Raw genomic sequence first — 19,374 nt, 5'->3', positions numbered from 1 at the left:
TTTAAGAAGTCCTGATAAAATAAGTTAGAAATATAGAAAGTCCTGACCAGCCTTTCTGTTAAGACAGGGAAAATCTGAAAGTAAGAGGTTTCCTTCCAAGTACGTTTCTGATGGAGGCAACATCATAAATTTCCCTAGTGGGCAGCAATTTTTGTTTGTAGCAGTGAGAGTTATATCCCTGTGCTTGGATACTGGCTTTGTTGGTATTTAGGAGTGATTTTTAACAAAACCAAGCTTAGTATTTTCTTTCTGAACCAGATTCTTCAGTGTTTGTTCTTTCTAGCTGTGCTTACTTTGAAAAACTGAAATACTTCACTTACAAGGAAAGAAAATCGGTTGGCGAGCGTGAATTCTGGTAATTTCACATTGTGGATGTAGACTCTTTGAGTGTGCGTGTGTGTGTGCATGTGCATGACTGAAACCATGAGAGTACCATGAAATTAAATAGGACATGTATTGCTGCATCTTTGTGATAGATTTTTATAAAAATCTAGCTTAATTTCTCGTTGCTAGTCCTTTTACTTCATATTTCGGATCTTTTGTTTTAGTCAACTTTACTTATGGGGTTAGAATAATTCCTCTTAATGTAGGAGGCGTGCTTTTCCAACTTTCTGGAAAAGAGGCTTAGAAACCTGATTTTGTTACATATACAGAAATCATTAGAAGTGAAATATTCACAAAAAATTACTTCTTGCTGCAGGTCTGTATAATGTCATTCACAGCTGACAATTTTGATCCAATGCGACTTAGTCGGGAGGATGTGTCTTGGTAGAATATGGTGCAAGGGAGAAAAGCAAGTTTTTAGAATTGACACCTTTTCTGTGTGTTCCCTTTAAAAATGACCCCTCCTCTGAGTTACAAACAAGGTTTATTGATTGCTCCTGACAGAATCTGGAACGCTGTACCAGTTGCGTGATGGGAAGGGATGTCTCTGGTAGGGTAAATGCTAGAGAAGTTGGTACCCCAAAGTCTTGGGACCCTAAATAGGCCATAAAAGCATCAGATGGAGATTTAAGCTGACACTCCATTAGGATTTCTTGACTGTCTTCTTCGGTGTAATTGTCTATAAAAATGCAGTTTTTACAAGAACTGCAGTTTTACTTAGAAAAGTGCAAGATTTTCTTGCATCTTTTTTAACTATTTTTGTACCCTTTAGAAAAAATGGAACTGCAGTCTCCCTTTCCACTGTGTTTGCTTCTCGCAGGTGAGCTCTGGGCTCACATTTCTCCCCACTTCAGGAAAATAGGCACAAGTATAACATGATTTGTTGTTCCTCTTCCTTGAAATGTTCATTCTGTGTTTCAGAGGCTTTGTGGTAATACTGTCAAGAGTAGTTGTTAGTGTTTATCCACCTTTTGCTAATACTACTTATTTCTAATTTTTTAAAACCATCCCTGTTCTATGACTTGGTGTTAGGAAACTGGTTATTCCCTGCCTTTGGTTTGGTAGAACACAAGGTGAGGTCACCCCCTGCTCTTGGTTTTCTTGTCATTCCCTTTACAGGAGTGATCCACTGTGTTTCTCTGCGTTAGTCCCTATGTTTGGGAGTGAGTGGTGGTGCAATCCTTGGCAGCCTACAAGGAACAGACAGGTGAATTTTTATATTCTGGAAAGTATAGCAGAAGGTATTTTGCATATTGTAAATCTTCTTTCTATGGCTGTGCGTCGAGTCATGACTGTTTCGTACAACAGTGCACAGCACACAGGACAGCATAAAACAGAATTATAACTCCCATAAATATCATTAGAAGACCTCTTTTGCACATCTTTTGTAAAACTGGGTTGCTGCAGCATTACTGGTCGTACAAGGGGCTGGATTCTGTTCTCCTGTCCCAGCAGTTCCAGAGGGCTCCCGGCAACACTCGATTCTATCTCCTGCACACTCTGTACCCCTCCTCCCCGACTCTCTTCCATAGTTTGTTTCTTATATGCATTTAGGGATGTATTCTTTAAGCTTCAAAAAGCTAGTAGCAGTGCAAGTGGCTTGTAGTGTGTTTTTTTTTTCTGTGTGTGTTTTTGCTTGTTTATTTTTTACTGGTGCCCGTTTGTCAGCACTTCTTACGGATCAGCAGAGCTTTGCAAGGCAAGTAATCTCAGTTCCAAGTGAAGAAAAGTTACAAGTGGGTGGTAATAAGGTACGAACCTTAAGTCAGTTCTTTATTTGTAATGGGAGGGTAAATAAATGCATCCTAGAAGTCTCGAGAACTACATGTGCTAACCATTTGAGAATGGTTAATGTCAGGGCAGCATTAGCTCCAGTCTTTTAGCTGTACCATGGAAAGACTGGGAGTCTGGGCCAATAACATTTTCTGTATGGTCAGGATAAAAAACATACATAAAATGTTATCCATAATAAAGGTTTTGAAGACTAGAGTAACACCTGATCCTCCAAATTATACCATATGTGTATCGTACTTGAGCTGTAGAGTGAAACTACAAATTTCTGTCAAGCCAAATAACGTGTGGCAGCTGATATATAACTGTGAATATTTCATGTAGTGTCAGTTATACAGTTGCCACCAAATGCAAAATTAATGTACTTTTGCATGCAAAACTCTTAATTCAGGTAATGGAACTGCACAATTTTCATATAAAGTACTCTAGGCACTGCGTTGATGGAGTATTGCATTTAATAATGAAGAAACGTATCTGTGAGACCAGTTATAACTTGGTACAATACCTGAATGTGCACTGGCGTGATAATTTATCTAGTAAGAGTATGTCTAGGACACACAATATGTTAATGTTAAACCTGAACAGCTGCAAATGTGATTCAAAATATTGGATCACAGTAATTTGCTTTATTATTGAACTATTGTTTGTTTTCAGCAAGGAACTGAGTCATCATTTAATAATAATAATAAAAAAGATCTGGGTACCTCAGTGATATTTAACAGCCACAGTATTTTCGGGTTTTGAGGAAGCTACACTTTCATTTAAGAAGAAAAAAGGTTTATGGATGATGGCTTATGAAGCATATTGCATGTGAACCAGTATGATGATGTCCCTGCAGCGTATGTGAACAAGGTCCTCCAAAAATAGGTGTAGAGAGAGACCACTTTTTCTCTCAGGCTTGTGGTAAGAATTAGTGTCATGGATCATTCTATGGGAGACAGCGAAAAAAAAAAATTAAATTTAAATGGTCAGTGTTGAAAGGTTGGTGGTCAACACCTTAAGCAGAAAAATGGGTATAGAACTATGATATGTCTAACATCACTGGGTGTGCGTGTGGGGAGAAGAGTGGTTAAATAACTCTTGGTTACAAATGCTTGTTTGAGCTAATGGTGACTAGCAGGGGCTCTGGGGAGGTGTGCAGAGAGAGACGCAAGTTCTGTGAGCAGTACTGGGCAAATGAAATTGATACATCTTAAATTAAAAGATTTTATTTAAGTAATTTTTCAGGTACTTTGCCTATTTACAGTGCTGATACCATTTGAGAGAGAGTTTTTCATGTCACTATTCACAGTTGTGTCGTTGTTGTTGCTTCAGTTACTCCGTTTTTATGTTTGTTAAGCGCAATGACTAATACAGAAAGTGTTAATATGTTTAAGAAGCTGCTGGACACAGCAGCACCTTTGAAGAAGAGCGCTCCGCTGAGCCCCCCGGGAGCTGGGATATGTCAGAATTTGGCTGCGGATGGTTCTAATCCAGGCTTCTGTGAGTATCCGCATTGTGCAATTACACAGCTGTGTATAATCTGCTCTGTGCTACCCCAGCCCCCATTGGGGTGCCTGGGGGGCTGCCGTGTGTCAGAGCATGGCCCCGTTTGGGACCGTACGGGGAGCGAGCAGGTAGGGGTGCTGCCGAAAGGAAGGGTGGTCGAGGTGGTGACAGCAGAGTTTTGTTGTGGAAAGTTGGATCAACCCCACCTCCTTCCTCCGCTGCAGAGCTCACATGGAGGGCTAGGCAAATCACCAAAGAGAGAATACAGAGGTGGCTGCTCGATGTTTGTTCCTTATTTTAGGAAGGCCTGACTTGGGCTTCGGGGGATCTGAGCTTTTACACCTGCAGTTGTAGTAGCTAAGTGATCAGCTTTGAAAATATGCCTGACCTGAGAAAATCAAATGCTCCGAAAAAATGATCCTTTGGCATCCCAGATTGAGCAAGTAGATTTGGTAGGTTTGTGGTTTTAATCTGTGTCTTGTTTTCCATCAGTTTCAATGGGGAAAAAAGTGGCTTAGAAGTGCTGTGAAAGTTAATTCGCTGATATTTATGCTACATGGAAATCTTGCTGCCTTTTCCCTGTAAGCACTTCTGTATCAGAAAACCCATTGTCGATGCAAATTTTTAAAAGTGTGTGGTAAATAAAGGCTCAGGCTGACCCCGTGATGATAAAACGGGTATCTGGTTGTTCGCTGAACACCGTTGGCCCTGGTGCACTGAGCGAGGTGCTGTTTTTCTAGGAAGACGTGTAATTGTGTAAGACTGCATCTCCTGTGGATTTGGATCACGGATTGATACTCAGATGCCTGTATTTTAATACCAGCAAGGGTTTGAGTTTCCATGTTTTTTGTTCTTGGAATCACTTAGGAGGCTAAATCCTCCATGCAGGACGCGTTCTTGCCTCTGCCAGATTTAGACTAGATGGGCAGATTTGGTAGTGCTGTGTTCTGAAAATGAAGTCGTAATGGAGAAGAGATTTACAAGCTTAACTAGAGGCAGAAATGTCAGTCCCCCATACAGAAATGGCATTGTAAGGCACTATGCGGCTTGGGTATACCGAGTTCAGAGAACTCAGAGTAATGTTAGCAACTCGGGACATGTGTGAGGAAGAATTACTGCATGGATAGAAATTGCAACGTGTTTACCTCAGATGACTCGACTCCTTTCTGTATAAGAGTCTGTAATTCTTATTTCCTAATATGAGAAGGAGATACTTAATATATTCAAGAAAGTGATGAAAACTGAATATAAGTGCTTTTTCATATAGTATGTAAAGAGATTGTGGAACTTTTTTCAGTGAAGGTTCTTGAGTCTGGATAACAAGTATCCAGATTAAGCAGCTAAAGCTTTGGTTTTTATCTTAAACTTCACGCATCAGGCCTTGTGACTATTTCAGACTTAAATGTGGCTGTGGAATATCTCAAGTCTGATGTCCCATTTGGTTCCTTTACCTGTCCCTGAAGCAACACCTGAACATCTGGTTTGAACTTATTCCTATCATCTTTTGTTTTTATGGTCTTTGTGGTTATTCACATCTTCATCCCTGCACAACATTACAATAAACTTTGACACTGTGAAATAGGTCTTTTTTGAATTCAGTGAAGAGCACAGAGAAAAGCTCAGTAGCTTTACTGGCTGACAGTGTGTAAATCAAGGCTTCAGGTTAGAGCAGTTTAAAAAGTTTTATTTGTCTTAGGTTACTGACATTTACAAAATTGATGAGTGTGGTCTGTCCCAAGTTAAAGTTGTGGGGAATTATCATATAAATGTCTTCAGCTTCAGTACAATTTTCCGATCACTTGTGATTTCTCTTTATCCATAGGTCTCAGAATAATATTTCAAAGGTGCATACAGGTGATCACTTGGTTTCTAGCACTGGAAGTCATGGGTTCTCAGTTGGGATTCATTTTTAAGTACGGGTAGAACTCACTGGAGCCTCCAAAGTACTTGGAGAAAAATATACATGTTACCTGTTTTGAGAGTGTAGTTTGGGTGTTAGGGGGAGGTTGGATTTGTTTCATGAAACTTGTATTTTTTTAATGTTAAGATATTTAAATAATTTTTTTTTTTTTAGTCCTAGTATATGATCTGGCCAAGTACCAGAATTCTCATTTTTACTATCCATTTGTCACCCTGCAATGAGTTTCATGAATGTATTAACTCTCTTCATCGTGATTGCTTTATATGGAGCTTCTAGGAGACTTGCTTTTAAAGTTGCTCCCATTTGCAGCTGGAGACCTGGGTAAATCTTCTTAATCTTTATTATGATTAAACAGGAAGCCTGGACACGGGAACCAGTGATGTTTTCTTCTGTTTGCACATGCAGGATCCAGGTAGAGAGTTCCCTTTCCTGAAGACACCAAGGAGGTTCTACTAAAATGAGGATTAGTGTTTCTGTACTCCATTTCAGTGAGATTTATAGGTCCAAATCCATTCTTACGAGCTCGTGACTCACTGGAACATTTCAGTGGCATACACTGTTTCCAGCTATTACTTCCTATGGTTTCCCCCTGATTTGTTTTTAATTCAGTATTCACATAGAATTTCACATTTTTATCAAAGTATTGCTCCAGATTTGATTTGAGGCATCCCAGTGCAATCACTGACAAAATGCAGCTGAAGAAAGACATCAGTTTAAAAAAAAACATAGATTTTTTTTAAAACATCCTGCAAGATATGGATGAAGTAACAGGTGAAGTTTCAAAAATATAAATCTGGATCATAACTCCATTTTCTTTCTTATCTCAGGTCAGATTTGGTCTTCCCCCATCACTTCTGCCATGTCCTGGTGCCAGATTCTTTTTGGGAGGCAATGTTTCTTGTCTTGACTGACAAGAGGTGCTGTCTCTGGTAGGATGAATTCTCTTCTTTGTTTTCCTTCCTTTTGGCTTTGAACTTTTATCTGTCACCTTCTTATTTCTTTGTCATTGTTCTTTTTTTCCCTTTGCTGTGCTGTCTCTCTCCTACTTTTGTTCCTAAAGAGGACGATTTTCACAAAGGTCTGTGGATGCCGTAGGCCCCTGTCGGAGTTGAATGCAACAGAAGTTTAATGCCTGCCTCTGTGAGCCTCTTTGAAAAACAGAGCTCTAGTTATTTCTTGGTAACACAACGAACTCTGGTCTGTTTAAGAAAATAACTATTTCCAAAATGTTTCTAGACAGTGGGTTCTCTGGCTGTTGTAGACATGAACGTATTTTGTTGTTTTCAGATGAGATGAGACAGCTTCAGGAGTAAAAAAAAGAAAGTGTTTCCTTGCCAGGTAACACCAAACCATTCTTACAGTATTTGTTGAGGAGGGCCGTTGTTTAAAAACTTTTCATTAACAGTGGATTGCAAGTGTGGGTGGCATATATGGACTCACTTGTGTTAACTTATTGATACTAAAGCAGCCAGTGTTCTTGTCTGAGGGGTGTTGCTGTTGGCCAGCTCTCTTGATTGTATTTACCATCGAAAATTGAAAGGGCAAGGTGAAGTCTTTATGTACAAACGGTCTGGAAATTAGCATGGATTAATTGGACAGATGGGATGAAGTTCTTTGAGAATATCAGTATTCATATCAGAATTGTAATTTTAAACCAGTTTCTAAAGTTCTGCACTTCCACATACCAACTGAGTTGTTCTTCAGATGCTTAATAATATAGCAGGAACCCAACATCAGCTCCTGGAAGCAAATATCCAGGTACATGCCTGGAATGGCAGTAGGGTTATTTGGAGGTGTCCTGCATGTGGCTGTTTGGATAGCAGTGCTGTGAGCTGTTGAAGTTGTGATATTCTCTGGATACCTACCTCAAGTGTCCTGCCCCAGCAGCAATAGATCGTGCAAGATTTTCAAGGTCAGGAATTTATTAGGTTATAATCGTATAATGACTTCTGTGATTGTCAGCTTGTCTTTGCTTCCATACAAATAATTCTGACAAGGAATAGTGTTCAAATCTATGGCAGTGTATTTTTTTGTAACTTAAAAAAAAAAAAACTCGTTTTTTTTGTGTATTAGCTGCATGCTTAGAAATTAATGTTCATTTAATTTGAAATTGCCGAAGTCTGAATAAATAACTTTCTTGGTTGGACTCTTTTTTTACGATAGTTAGAATGAAATAGGCTCTGAAGAAATCTGGGGTTTAGACACAAGGGCTTGTCTGTGCTTAGGGTCCTATCACTTCGCTTTCACTTCAACAAAGCAAATGCTTCCATTATTGAAACTATTTGCATGTGCTTTTCAAATGGGTGGTAATGAGGAGATGTGCTTAACACAAATGGTGTTAAGTGCACAGTTGTTATGTGTATGCAAAATTGCAAGCTGAATTGTGGATTGTCACTGCAAGTGGAAAATGTACGTAGTGAGAGGCAGCCTGTAGTTCACTGGTGAAATCAGGTTGATGAGAACAGCTTTGCCAGGAGTAACGATGGTGGAACGTAGGTCACGACTACACAAGCATGGCTTTACCACTGCGATTTGCAGTTTCTTTGGACTTCGTCACCATACATTCCAAAACTAAATGTGAGTCCGTTAGCACCTGAATTATTGTTAGTATTATTTTTTTCATATGTCCAGAGTCGTCTTTCTCCCTAAACCTGGCTGTGGAAATGAAGTAAGATGGAGAAGGAACATTCAGGATGCCCTCGAAGAAAGACGACTGAACTTGGCAAAAGTAAACTGTAGAGACTGCACTGCTTCTGATGTTGTGCACATAACATTCTTGTTTTTCCAACCTAGATGTGCATAAGATTGCTCACATGAAATTAATTTCATACTTGTCCCCCATAAGATGAGAATGCCAGCAGGCGTGGTTTGATCTCTGACTATACAGGTGGAAGAGTGTGTTACTCCTGCTGTAAACAACGACCAGGATTATTTGTTGTTTTGTATAGACTTGCATTTGTTACTTACATTAATAAGATACCTTACAAATTTAAGAAGACAGAGTGAAAACTATGCAGAGTGTCTCGGTACACAATTATGTCAAATAACATTTTCTAACACTTTTCTGCCTTGGTTATTGTCTATTTACATGTAAAGATGAAAAGTTAATTTGCCCTGTTGGCTGCAGAAAGAAGGGATGCTGTGATCTTCTCTCCAGTTGTTTTGGCATAAGGCCTGCAAATTGCCAGGGGAGGATCTAGAGAACAGCAAGTTTGTCCTATTCTGGAAGATTCTCATGGGGGGCTGAGAAAATAGCCTGAGATTTTGCTGTAGAAGAGTGGCTTTGTAAGTGAAGGATGTCTTTAGATTAATTGACTCTTACTGGTCAGACTTGCAGTGGTTTGCATCCCAAACTGCTGCCTGACGTTTATTTAGAAGCAGAGGATCTGCAGGAAGCAAATTTTCAGGTTTAACTGATGATGTCACATTTAAAATCCTCCACTCATATGTATATTTTTTTATATTTTTTTTGGAGGGGGTGGAGTTTGTAGTCTATTGTGGTACTATTCAGCCTTGAAGTGTTGGAGCTAGTTACTGTAACTAGCTCAGTTAATATTTTGTTCCTGGAAGCATTAAGAATGCAAGGAGGGTGACCACAGAGCTGAAGAAGTGTGTTGTTGAGAATTACGTGCCAGAGTACAGTTGTCTAGTCAAGAATAAAGTACTCCAGGCTGTTAATTGGTCGAAGACTCCTGACTCTGGCTTTGAGGAATGCCATGATGTATTGTTTCAGCGCTAATATTTCAGGTCAGCAAATGATGAATACTGTTCATAGTCCTTGCACTGTTTTGTGTCGAGCTTCTTCAAAACATATCTTTCCTTCTCTTTAATTCATAAATCATTACTTTTGAAGAAGCAGGTACTTTCTTAACTGGATGTGTCATTGCATTAAACATCACTAATATGGAAGAAGGTGCTGCCTGCATGCTTTTTCATGGTGCTGAGCATTTGGAGGTCTTGACAGTGTATAGCAGTTGTAAAGGTCCATACTGTAGTTTCTTCCTGTTGATCCAGGAACTCTAGCGAAGCTGCTGGGAACCTGAGGAATGTCTCATAAGTGAGAAACTACAGAGGAAGTATTTTGAATGATCCAATAAACTATATTCAAAACAAAGCAGACCTTAGGGCACAAGAAGGCTAAAGAATGTGCATGTGCATTAATAGGATTGTGAATCCTTTTGTTTTCCTCCTGTACCGATCCTAAAGTGTCTTCCAGTTGTACCCAAGGAAAATTGACTCTATTGGCTGGACCGTTGACTCTAAGTTGGTATTTGTGGGTACTGAAAGATGCTTGCAAACAAACAAAAATGTTTCAAGCCTCTGCCTGTAAAATACATTTTATGTGGACATTAAGGTCCACATAAAATGCATGTATGTATAATATATGTATGTATAATATACGTATGACAGTGTCATACAAAGTTAATGTAGGGTCTGTAAACTGTAGGAAGGTATGAAGTGCTGACTTGGTCAGCCGAGAGGTATATCAGAGGAGTAAGGTAGGTGCCAGCTCTAGTGCATGCAGAAGACCCTGGAAGGAAAGCAGCTAATGCTTACTGTTTCCTGTAGGAGCTGCTGTGGTGTAACCATCTACGGAGAGCTCAGAAAACTTGTTAAAATAACAGTTGGCTTAAAGTTGTCCTAGGAGCGCAGACACGCCATACTGCAGATGGCTCTGACTGGATGGGCTGAAGGTCTCTCTTCATCCTTGCGCCCCGGTGACACCACCTTGAGAACTGCTAAGGTAAACGGATAGAGTTTCAAGCTCATACCCAACCTCTGTCCTGGGTGTCTGCAGGCTAGGAGGCTGTGCTGTCTTCCTGGTAAAACTAGCTGCGTGTTTCTGACATCCATTCGTAAGCCAGACTTAAGAATCCAACGCATTGTGTAGTGAGGCAGTCTTAAAAATATTTGTGTTTGAAGAAGTGCACGTGAGGGTGAGTGATTTTCTCACAAGCACCTGAGAACTCAAGATAGCTCAGCAGTTTAGTGGTCAAGCAGAGTCTGGTAGGAAATGGAGAACAGAACTTTAAGTTAGTTAGAAAATGTAAAGAAAGCTGTGTGTTTGTGTCGTTACTGAACTATATCTGTTTCTGAGGTGCAGAAGAAGCAGTGAGGTAACACAGTGAAAATCTCTTGTCTTTCTGCCTTCCCCAGCTTTATATCTAGGTTTTTCTTCAGTACTATATTTATATTATAGTGTTCAGTTCTTTTTTTTTTCCTAATAGATCATTTATAAAACTCTCTCAATGAAGATCTGTCAGACTTGTTTGTACAGCTGATTTTTCCTAATCATTAACATACTATTTTTTGCATTTTGTAACTGCAGTGTGGCACATGAGCCTGCAGTAACACGTAGTGAGACCTAGTCGGTTTTGATACTACCTCTCCTTTTTTCTTCAAATTATGATGCAGCATATCTGTCTGCTCTGGTAAAATGCTGTATCGCTAAGTATGTGTTTTATTCTTGTATTCAGGTCAGCAAATAATGTGAAACGTCTATAAATTACTGCCTATTCTAATTTTTAAAAAATTGCCTAATCTTCAAAAATTGTCTTTTTTGTTAAAACTTAGTTTCCACATTTTTAGATCTCTGTGGGAATTAAGTTTGGTGGTTTATTATAATTGTTGTACAGTCATTACACTAGGTTCCCTTAGTAAGTATTGCTTTGCAACTGTAAATTTCAGACTTCTTTCATCTGGTTATTGATGCTTTGTGGGAATGCAATTTTGTATATGTTTTTGATGTCGTTGAATCCTGAATGTTATGTTCTATAGCAAGGCTGAGTGACTGATTCTCTCCTATTCAGAGGAAGGACACAAGGCTGCAGAAAGTTTTTTTTATTTTTTTTTTTCTGAAGGAAGGTGGTGAAACTGTGGTACCTGTCTGACTCTTGTGGTGTAGGTTGAAGAGAGAGCTTAGGAAGTTTCTTCATTGAAATTTATCATGGGGATTTGAGAGATTGGCTTATGGCAGGACAGAATAATAGATTTGTGGGGTTTTGTTATTTTTTGTTTTTGTCTTGATTTTAGTGTATCTTTTAGTGTTTCTATATATAGTATATATTTCTAAACAGAACAGCTATATTGAAACCACAGTAATTGTTTTAAGGGTCCTCCTTCACAGCTGTTGTCCCTTCCTACCTCAGCTGAAAATAGGTTCCTTAAATACTGATCTAAGTGTATCTTCAGTTTCTAGACAGATTGTTTTTTTTTTTTTTTCCTTTGAAATGGTGGGTGGTTATTTTCTGTTCTAGGAATAGTAATGAACTCTCCTTTCCTATCCTTAAATTTCTTAATATGATTGGGACTTTTATGGCACAATCATAGTGAAGTTGATGAGCTTATTTTGTACCTTCTGCAGTAAATTGATCCCTTTGTATCTGGTTTGGCAGACATGGGAATTTTTTTCATATGTGCCAAGTGATTATTTTTTTTTAGTGTGTTAGATTAAAAATCCAATTGTGTGGTGTTTTTCCTGAGAATCACATTTAAGGATGGGTTTGAATGTAAGTATTAAAAATAAAAAATGTTTTTTCTTTTTTTTAAAAAAAAGAGCTTATTACAGTAAAAGCAATAATTACTGAAGATTCATGAACTGTGATTTGTAGGTCAGTAATGGCTTTTAGAGTGTTTAGTAATAGGTAGCTATTTAGGAAAATGGTCTGATTCCACATATTCTGACACAACCCTGTTAGGGTTGTTAGTAAATTATTCTGAAAAATAAGTTGGTTGTATGTATAAAAAAAATGGATGGGTCTGTAAGGGAAGTGTTTAGAAGATGATACTCTGATAACCTTTGGTTCTTTATGTGTATGTGATATAACAGGAGAAGGAAAAAAAATCATGTAATAAAGCAAAAGGAGCTTTGGCTGCTGAGAGGAAGAAAGAGCAAGGTAGGCACTTGGTATGTCTGGGTTGTCAATCCAGGGAACGTATGAACAATCAGCAAAGAAGTGGAAAGAAGGGGAGAAAGTAATGGAGCAGATTCAAAGCTTGACTGAAGGAGGTGTGAAACCTTTTTTTGCTTTGGGAGACTACATTTCCCACAGCACTTTTCAGCTTTTTCATCACGATCAACTGTAGCTTCTGCAGGCATGTTATCTGCCTGAGAAGCTGTTCCCTGTGACAGAGAGTTGGAGTAGCAGTGGTTGGCAAGGCAGTTGGTTTATGTTCATAGTAAGAAAAATGCCTGAGGAAGAGCCCAGAGTAAAACACTGCCACTACTGAAATGAATACGCTGTAGGATTTTAACCTCCTATTGCCATTTTAAAAACACGTTCATGTTAGCATTCTCTTTTGTGTTTGGAAAAAATGGATTATTTTTATAAGCTCTGAGACCTCTTGTGGTGTTAAGGAAAGGTAAATTTCTTCTGCGCCATGGTGATGTTGAAAGTAGGCTGTAAATTAGAAAGTGTTACTGTGTTTGTCGCTATAAACCTGGTGGGTTAACAGGGAGGAATCTAGCTACAGCTGCCTGCCGTGTATTGGATGTTGCCGATACACTTCAGTGAGGAGGAGAACCACTTGTTCTTCTTTCCATCCCTCTTCCAGCTGCTTTCAGGTTTTGTTTTCCTGACATGAAAAGCCTGCGCATTTCCAAACCACTTTGTGCAAATTTCTCCTGTAAGTCTTGGCTATCATGGGTCGTGTTCTCACAAGGCATTTACTGGGAGAGTTTTTGAAAACCTCTGTCTTCTCCTTCTAGCCCTGTGGTTGCCCAGACAGTGCTACGTGCTTGCTGCACTGCTGCTTGTGCTAAATCTTACCTCTTCTCTATGCTGGATGGGAGAAAAGGTTGCCATGCTTTTCTTATTTTGTAAATGTTTTAAGTATAAGAGGGCTGGGAGTGAGTCTGATAGATAAAAAAATAAATCAAGCTGAGTATATCATTTGGACACAACAGCTACGCTCAGGGTGTACCTTGATTAAGTATTTAATTTCTGCTAAGCCTTTTGCAAAATTTTGCAGGGAAAGCTGATGAACTTTGACTCTTCCAGGTGTTCTGAATATTGATATTTTTCTCTTACCTGTCTATAACAGTGGCTCATAGAAAAAGGAGTTGAGGCTGTCAAGCCATAAAGTATTTCTACTCATCTGCTCAGCTGAGCCATGCTAATTGGTGCCCTCCAGTGCCTGATTGGACATGTCCTGTTCTACCTGTTGTGGTTTATTTATTTCGTTGTTACTCTTCTTAAATAACACTCTTAATCAAAATATGCAGGGTGTTTTCTGAGAAGACTGCATCTAATTCTTGCAGGGCCCAACAGAGAAGTACCAGTTCTTCTGTTTAACTTCTCTTCAGAACTTGCTCAGTGTTTATTCACGGTTTTAACACTGATAAAACTAACTCTTGTGTGATACTCTTCCTCCCATCCCAGTTCCCTTTCAGTTGGTGTTTACATATTTCTGTTTTTTAGCCTGAAAGAAACTCAGGAACTTGTTTCTGTCTCTTAAATAAGAAACTTTGCTATTGATTTTACTAGATACAGGATAAGTAGTAACAGCCCAGTGCTGTTGCTGTTATTTTCTAGCCCTGGCACTGTTTACAGCTTTCCTCAGTTTAAGTATTTTTCTGTTAATAGAATTCACATGCTGTGTGCCATTTTCCAGATTAACAGCGTTGTTAAATAAGATTGTGTCTGGTGCCAGTTCCTTTGCTGCCACATTAAAAACTTTCTGTGCCCTAATAAATGTGTTGAAATTTGTTTAATTTTAATGTGTTTACAGTATTTTAGCAGGCTTTCACGTTGTGATGGTTTTGAAGGTCAAATTAAATTATATTAATTGAAGGATAAGATTCGTATAAAACGTTACCAAAGTTTGTATCAAATTATCAAATCGAAAATCAAATTATTTTTGTCATTTTTTTTAAATCAAATATTCAGTTAGAAACCCAAATTTGCTCAATCATATGTCATTGCAGGGTAGGCTGTTCTTGGTTCTACTTCAAAGGTCTGTTAGGTATGTCTAGCACGCCTTTGACTGTGAATCAGTTCTCATGACATGTTAAGAATTTTGCTGCGTTTTAAATATTTAGATATGTTAATTGTAATATTTTCATCTGAGAAGACATTTAACATTTTTTGTTAAAAATACAGAAGTCCGTGGGACTCTCAGTGACGACATCTGTGTGCTTTAAGAGGCCAGGGCTTAAAGCTATAAACTAGTTTTCTCAGTGAATTCAAGGAACAATTGGCGAAAAGCCTGATCAGGGTAGGAAGCACACAACTCACTATTTAGGACGGTATTTAATACACTTTTTTTTGTCGTTTAAGGTGTTTTGTTTTTATTTTCTAAGGTATCTGGGAGAAAATGGTTTGTCTTTTGTGGTATTTGCAGTAACTTGTAAAAATAATAAAACAGAAGGCATAGGAAATATTATTGTAGGAGGTTTCAAAGTGGTTTTTGCTAAACAATATAAATAATTCCTTAGACAGAAACAGGGTAGGCTAGTTAAAAAAAAAAAAAATGTTTTTAGAATTGGTCTCCTGCAGCTGCGTTCTCCTCTTACCTGGGAGGGTTGCCCAGGACTCCTACAAGCCTGTTAAAATCCTCCTTTTAATCCATGCTTGCTTTCTGTATTTTGGCACAGGGATATGCAGTGTTTTGTCTGCCTTTCCTCCACAGTATTGATAAGTTTGTCATTCTCTGGTTAGGGAGGGTGCAAAAGTATTCCTCCTTGCTTGTCATTAAAGTAGTTGTTTTGGAGCGTAGACTATACAGTGATTCTCAGTAAAATGATGTCTACATTGCAAGTTAAAGGTCTCCAGCAGCTCCTAGAGCAATTCCTGTTTTTTTTTTTTTCATGATGTCCCACAGGTGTATTTGAAGAGATGAAAGAATATCAGGATTGTATGAGAAATGTTTAGAAAGGATGTGGTTGCTCTTCTTGTGCAGAGAAAATATATGATTAGTATTGTTGGGAACTGATCAAGGTTATGGGTGTGTGTGCAGAACCTGTTTTCGTCTACTCCAAGACAGAATGAATAATAGTTAAAGCTCATCTTACAGAAGTATTTGTGTCGTATCACCTTTTCTGGTGAATTGGTAGTTGGGCAAATGTACATTACGATGTGAGTAATTTATCACTTTTTTTTTTTTTTGGACAGTGTTCAGTAAATTTATATTGATTTTGCTGTTCTTTGTTTTTCCTTTTGGAAAAGGTGATATTTAAAAGAAAAAGTTTCACGGTCAAGGTTTATGAGATAGCTGTTATGTCATCTGCCTGGGGTTGTAAGAAAATAACTTCCCTCTTTTGATCGGTTTCAGCTACTGCTGTAGTAGTGAAACCACTGCTGTTTCTGGGATCTATTTTTAAAAAATGTTGCACTTCGCATTTATTTTTGCTTTAATGTTGGCAAAATTGTTCTTGGACCTGCCGCGTAAATGTCACTGGTGTGATGTGATGCCATCTGCTGGGCAGCGTGATTGGTATCAGAACTGCTTCTGATTTTTTTTTTTATTAAGATCTTGAAGTACAAGTAATTTGGTAGTTTTCAAGGACGTTTCTGGGAGGAATAAAAACAGCCTGAATTGTTGCATTTAGATATTACAGCCTCCCTCTCAAAGTTGGATCTGGGGGAGTGAAACATTGAGTGACTTTCTGTCAGTATTCGGTGCGTTTTTTGTGGTGTTTAAGGGGAACGTATATTATTGTAATGGTTATTTTGTTCTTTGGCTAATTCTAGTACAGCATTATTAAAACCATTTGTGTAATCAAATAGAAATGAATGACTTATAACATTCGCAAACTCTAGTTAGGAGAAAGCAGAATGAGGCCAAGTAGTACAACTGCATCATGCCTTGCACACAGGCCTCAAGGTAATCTGCTTAATTACCTGGCCAGGTACAAGTTTGTGTCTGGGACAGTCCTCCCTGACTGCACGGGATGTGGTCTTCTGAAGCTGAAGCAGAGCTCAGTATGTAGGCAATCAGCTGTGTAAGGCTCTTGTGGTGTAACAGTTGGAAGGCGTGATCAAAGAACTGGGTAATTGCAGAGGGGAAAAGGTAGAGGCAAATAGGTGATTGTTGCTGTGGGGAGCCATTCTGCTCTCTCTGCCACGTGGTTTCTGTATAGAGTTGAGTGTGTTTTGGGGCACTTACTAATTGTCTGTTATTACTAATGCACTAGATGACTTAAACCTTTCTGTGTGTAGGTTCCGCAATGTGGGATATGAAAGCATAAATGGAAAAACTTCCTTGGGCAGCCTGCTGGCACTCGTGTGTTAGGATCAAGGTGAAACTTGGAGGGTCGGTCAGCAGTACTGCGTGATCTCCCTCCGTAGGCCAGCTCTAGACGAGTACCAGGCACTTTGTGAAACTTGTCAGTGTCAGGGAGATGACAAAACTTGGGGGCTCCCATAGGCTCTAGCCTATGGAGAGGGAGGAAGGGTGCAGTTCAGGAAACAAAAGCCTTTTTGCCCTTCTGGGCTGATGCAGCCATGACTTCTTCCTTTTCTCCCCCATTTCTTCCCAAATGCAAGTCTACATCATCTCTGTCAGCAACTTCAGTCCTATTAGTTCTTTTTGAAGATGTGCTAGTCTGGCTGCTTCCTCTTACACACTGCTGTAGGAAGATGCTGCATGTTCAGTCCTGTTACTCACAGGATGCGTGAGGGGATGGAGCATTTTTAGTTATTTCGAGTAGCTATAGGACACGGTGTGTGGATTTTCTGTTCCGCACTTGGAGCTGCAAGAATGATGGAGTATGCTCAGTGTAGTACATCTCCTTGATGCTTGTGTTTGTAGTCTGATTTGGAAAACATTTAAGATGTTTAAAATCAGACTTTGCTGGCTTTGCTGAACTTCTGGTGAATTTTTCACACGAACAACAAAAATTGCTGTTTCTATAAGTTAACCTCTCAAATTTGGCAGTAGTGACTGCGTTGAGAGATGGGGATACTAAAGTAAGAAATGTTTGGCTTAATATTCTTTTAATGGTATCAAATGGCATATATTTTCCTAGCTTCAGTCCCAGAAGGAACTGAAAAATTGGGCAGAATTTATTGCTTTAAGGTCAGAGGTTGACATGTAGACTACAGATGAGATGGTTAATGTCAAGCAAATTTATTAAAAAACAAACCCACTGAAAGAACATCTTACACTGAAAATTATCAGGTACATATTAAAAGGAGTGTTACTTACGACCTTCAGAATATAAAAATGAAATGCACTATACAGATTGAAGACTTTTATACCGTAAAAGATGGGTCAGCTATGTTTTATTTTTCATTTGCATGCTGAAGTTGGGATTTCTGAAAGGTAGTTGTGAAAGGCAGGAGCCTTGAATTTTGTCCACTTAATTTCTAAAAGTTAAAGGATGTGATAGATCCAGAGTATTGCTAAAAGTTTAGAAGTTTGTTGTTTGAGATAGGAACGTGTTCTAGTACCTCTGTATGGCATACGTACGGTTATATGTTCTTTATAAGCAGAAACAAACAAAAAACCCTGCCAGGTTCTCCTGTGTTCTTTGTCTCATGCTGCATAGATCTCTTGCCCTGGTGAAGTTCTGAGGAGTCTTACTAATGACTTCAGATTTTCCTTCTCAAAGACAGATTCCTGGTGACATGCAAGAAATGCTGCATCTGGCGGCATAGCTCTTGAAGAGAATTAATACTTAAGAAATCTGTTGCATTGTGTGGGTATGCCCTTCATACTGTTGCTTTGCAAAGTACATCTATTGAAACTCTTTTAGCTTGCTTTTTTAAGGGATGACTTACATGCTCTACTTGACAACCATTACCTTCTCCTCATTAAAATCTTGTCCATCCTGAGCAGGAAGCCAGTCAGCTTTATGAAAGGAAGGGAACCAGTTGCATGCTGTGCATACGTTCTCTGAGGTACACATGTTATGTTCTCATGCTGTACACGTGTTATATTTGTTCCCAGATCATATGTCTCCAGCTTCAGGTATCTAAACTAGGTTTTAAATTACTTCTTGAGTGCTGTTGGCAAATGCTGTTGCTTTTCATTGGGAAAAACGTCAAAGTTGTGGTCTTTCTCTGTCCAGTAGTGAGTAGAGTTCAGCCTCTGTGCTTTCCTATGTGAAATACTGAAAAAAGTAATGCCTGTCTTGCTTCATTTGTCAGTCTTACAAACGTATTCAAGATTTTGCCGCATTTAGGCCGTAAATTTTGTGTAATGTTCCTTCTGAGGTCTCTTGGTAGGTCTGAACAGTCTTGTGTGTGCTGTATAAACATTTTCTCAGATAAAAATTATCTGGAACAGATTATTGAGCAATCAAAATAATATTAAAAATCCATAGTGTCTTGGGCAGCCAAGAGTGTGTGTGTGGGGCAGAATAACCCCTTTGCTCTGTTACAAATCTATATCTATCCAGGGCAGTAATTTTGGTTTTTGACATGCAGAACATCTTACTTGATTTTACACCTTAGCTTTGTTTGCAATTGTAAAAGCAAATTAGTCCCAACATACGTAACATTGGAACCATGTCTGTCCAGCATTTTTTTCCCGTTATGAAATTAGATCATATGCCTTCTTTGGTCACTCCGTTAAACCCAGCAGAGGTTGATTTGATGATAATTCCTAGCAAAACTATTTTTTTTGTTTGTCATAAGAGCAAAGAATTTTTGATTGTCAGGATCAAAGTGACAAAGGAGTTTGGGTGTGGGGGAGGATTGCTTTTTTAAAAATATATTAGTATCCAGTATCCTTTGTATAAAATGCTGGTGTGACAATATCTTCCTGAAGTTGTTGGCCTTGATTAGGTGAAGATGTGGAATGATTTGATATATAAGTAAGAATTTTGTATTAAAGGAGAAAAAAAA

General features: G+C 38.7%; 1 protein-coding gene across 4 annotated transcripts in view; it reads left to right on the top strand.

Annotated features, from left to right (window-relative positions):
* LOC310889713 (E3 ubiquitin-protein ligase KCMF1) overlaps window positions 1–19,374 on the top strand; it is a 54,638-nt gene that overhangs the window by 2,306 nt on the left and 32,958 nt on the right. The window contains exon 1 of one of the 4 annotated variants that reach the window (XM_083817605.1): window positions 10,200–10,328. The exons of the other annotated variants lie outside the window; for them this stretch is intronic. The gene's annotated coding sequence lies outside the window, so the exon portion shown is untranslated. Of the gene's footprint in view, window positions 1–10,199; window positions 10,329–19,374 lie in introns of those variants that run through there. 4 annotated transcript variants of the gene reach the window in all.

The sequence above is a fragment of the Anser anser genome (assembly GCF_964211835.1).
Source record: "Anser anser genome assembly, chromosome: Z".
In the NCBI taxonomy this organism is placed as follows: domain Eukaryota; kingdom Metazoa; phylum Chordata; class Aves; order Anseriformes; family Anatidae; genus Anser; species Anser anser.
This window is presented reverse-complemented; position numbering and strand designations above follow the sequence as displayed.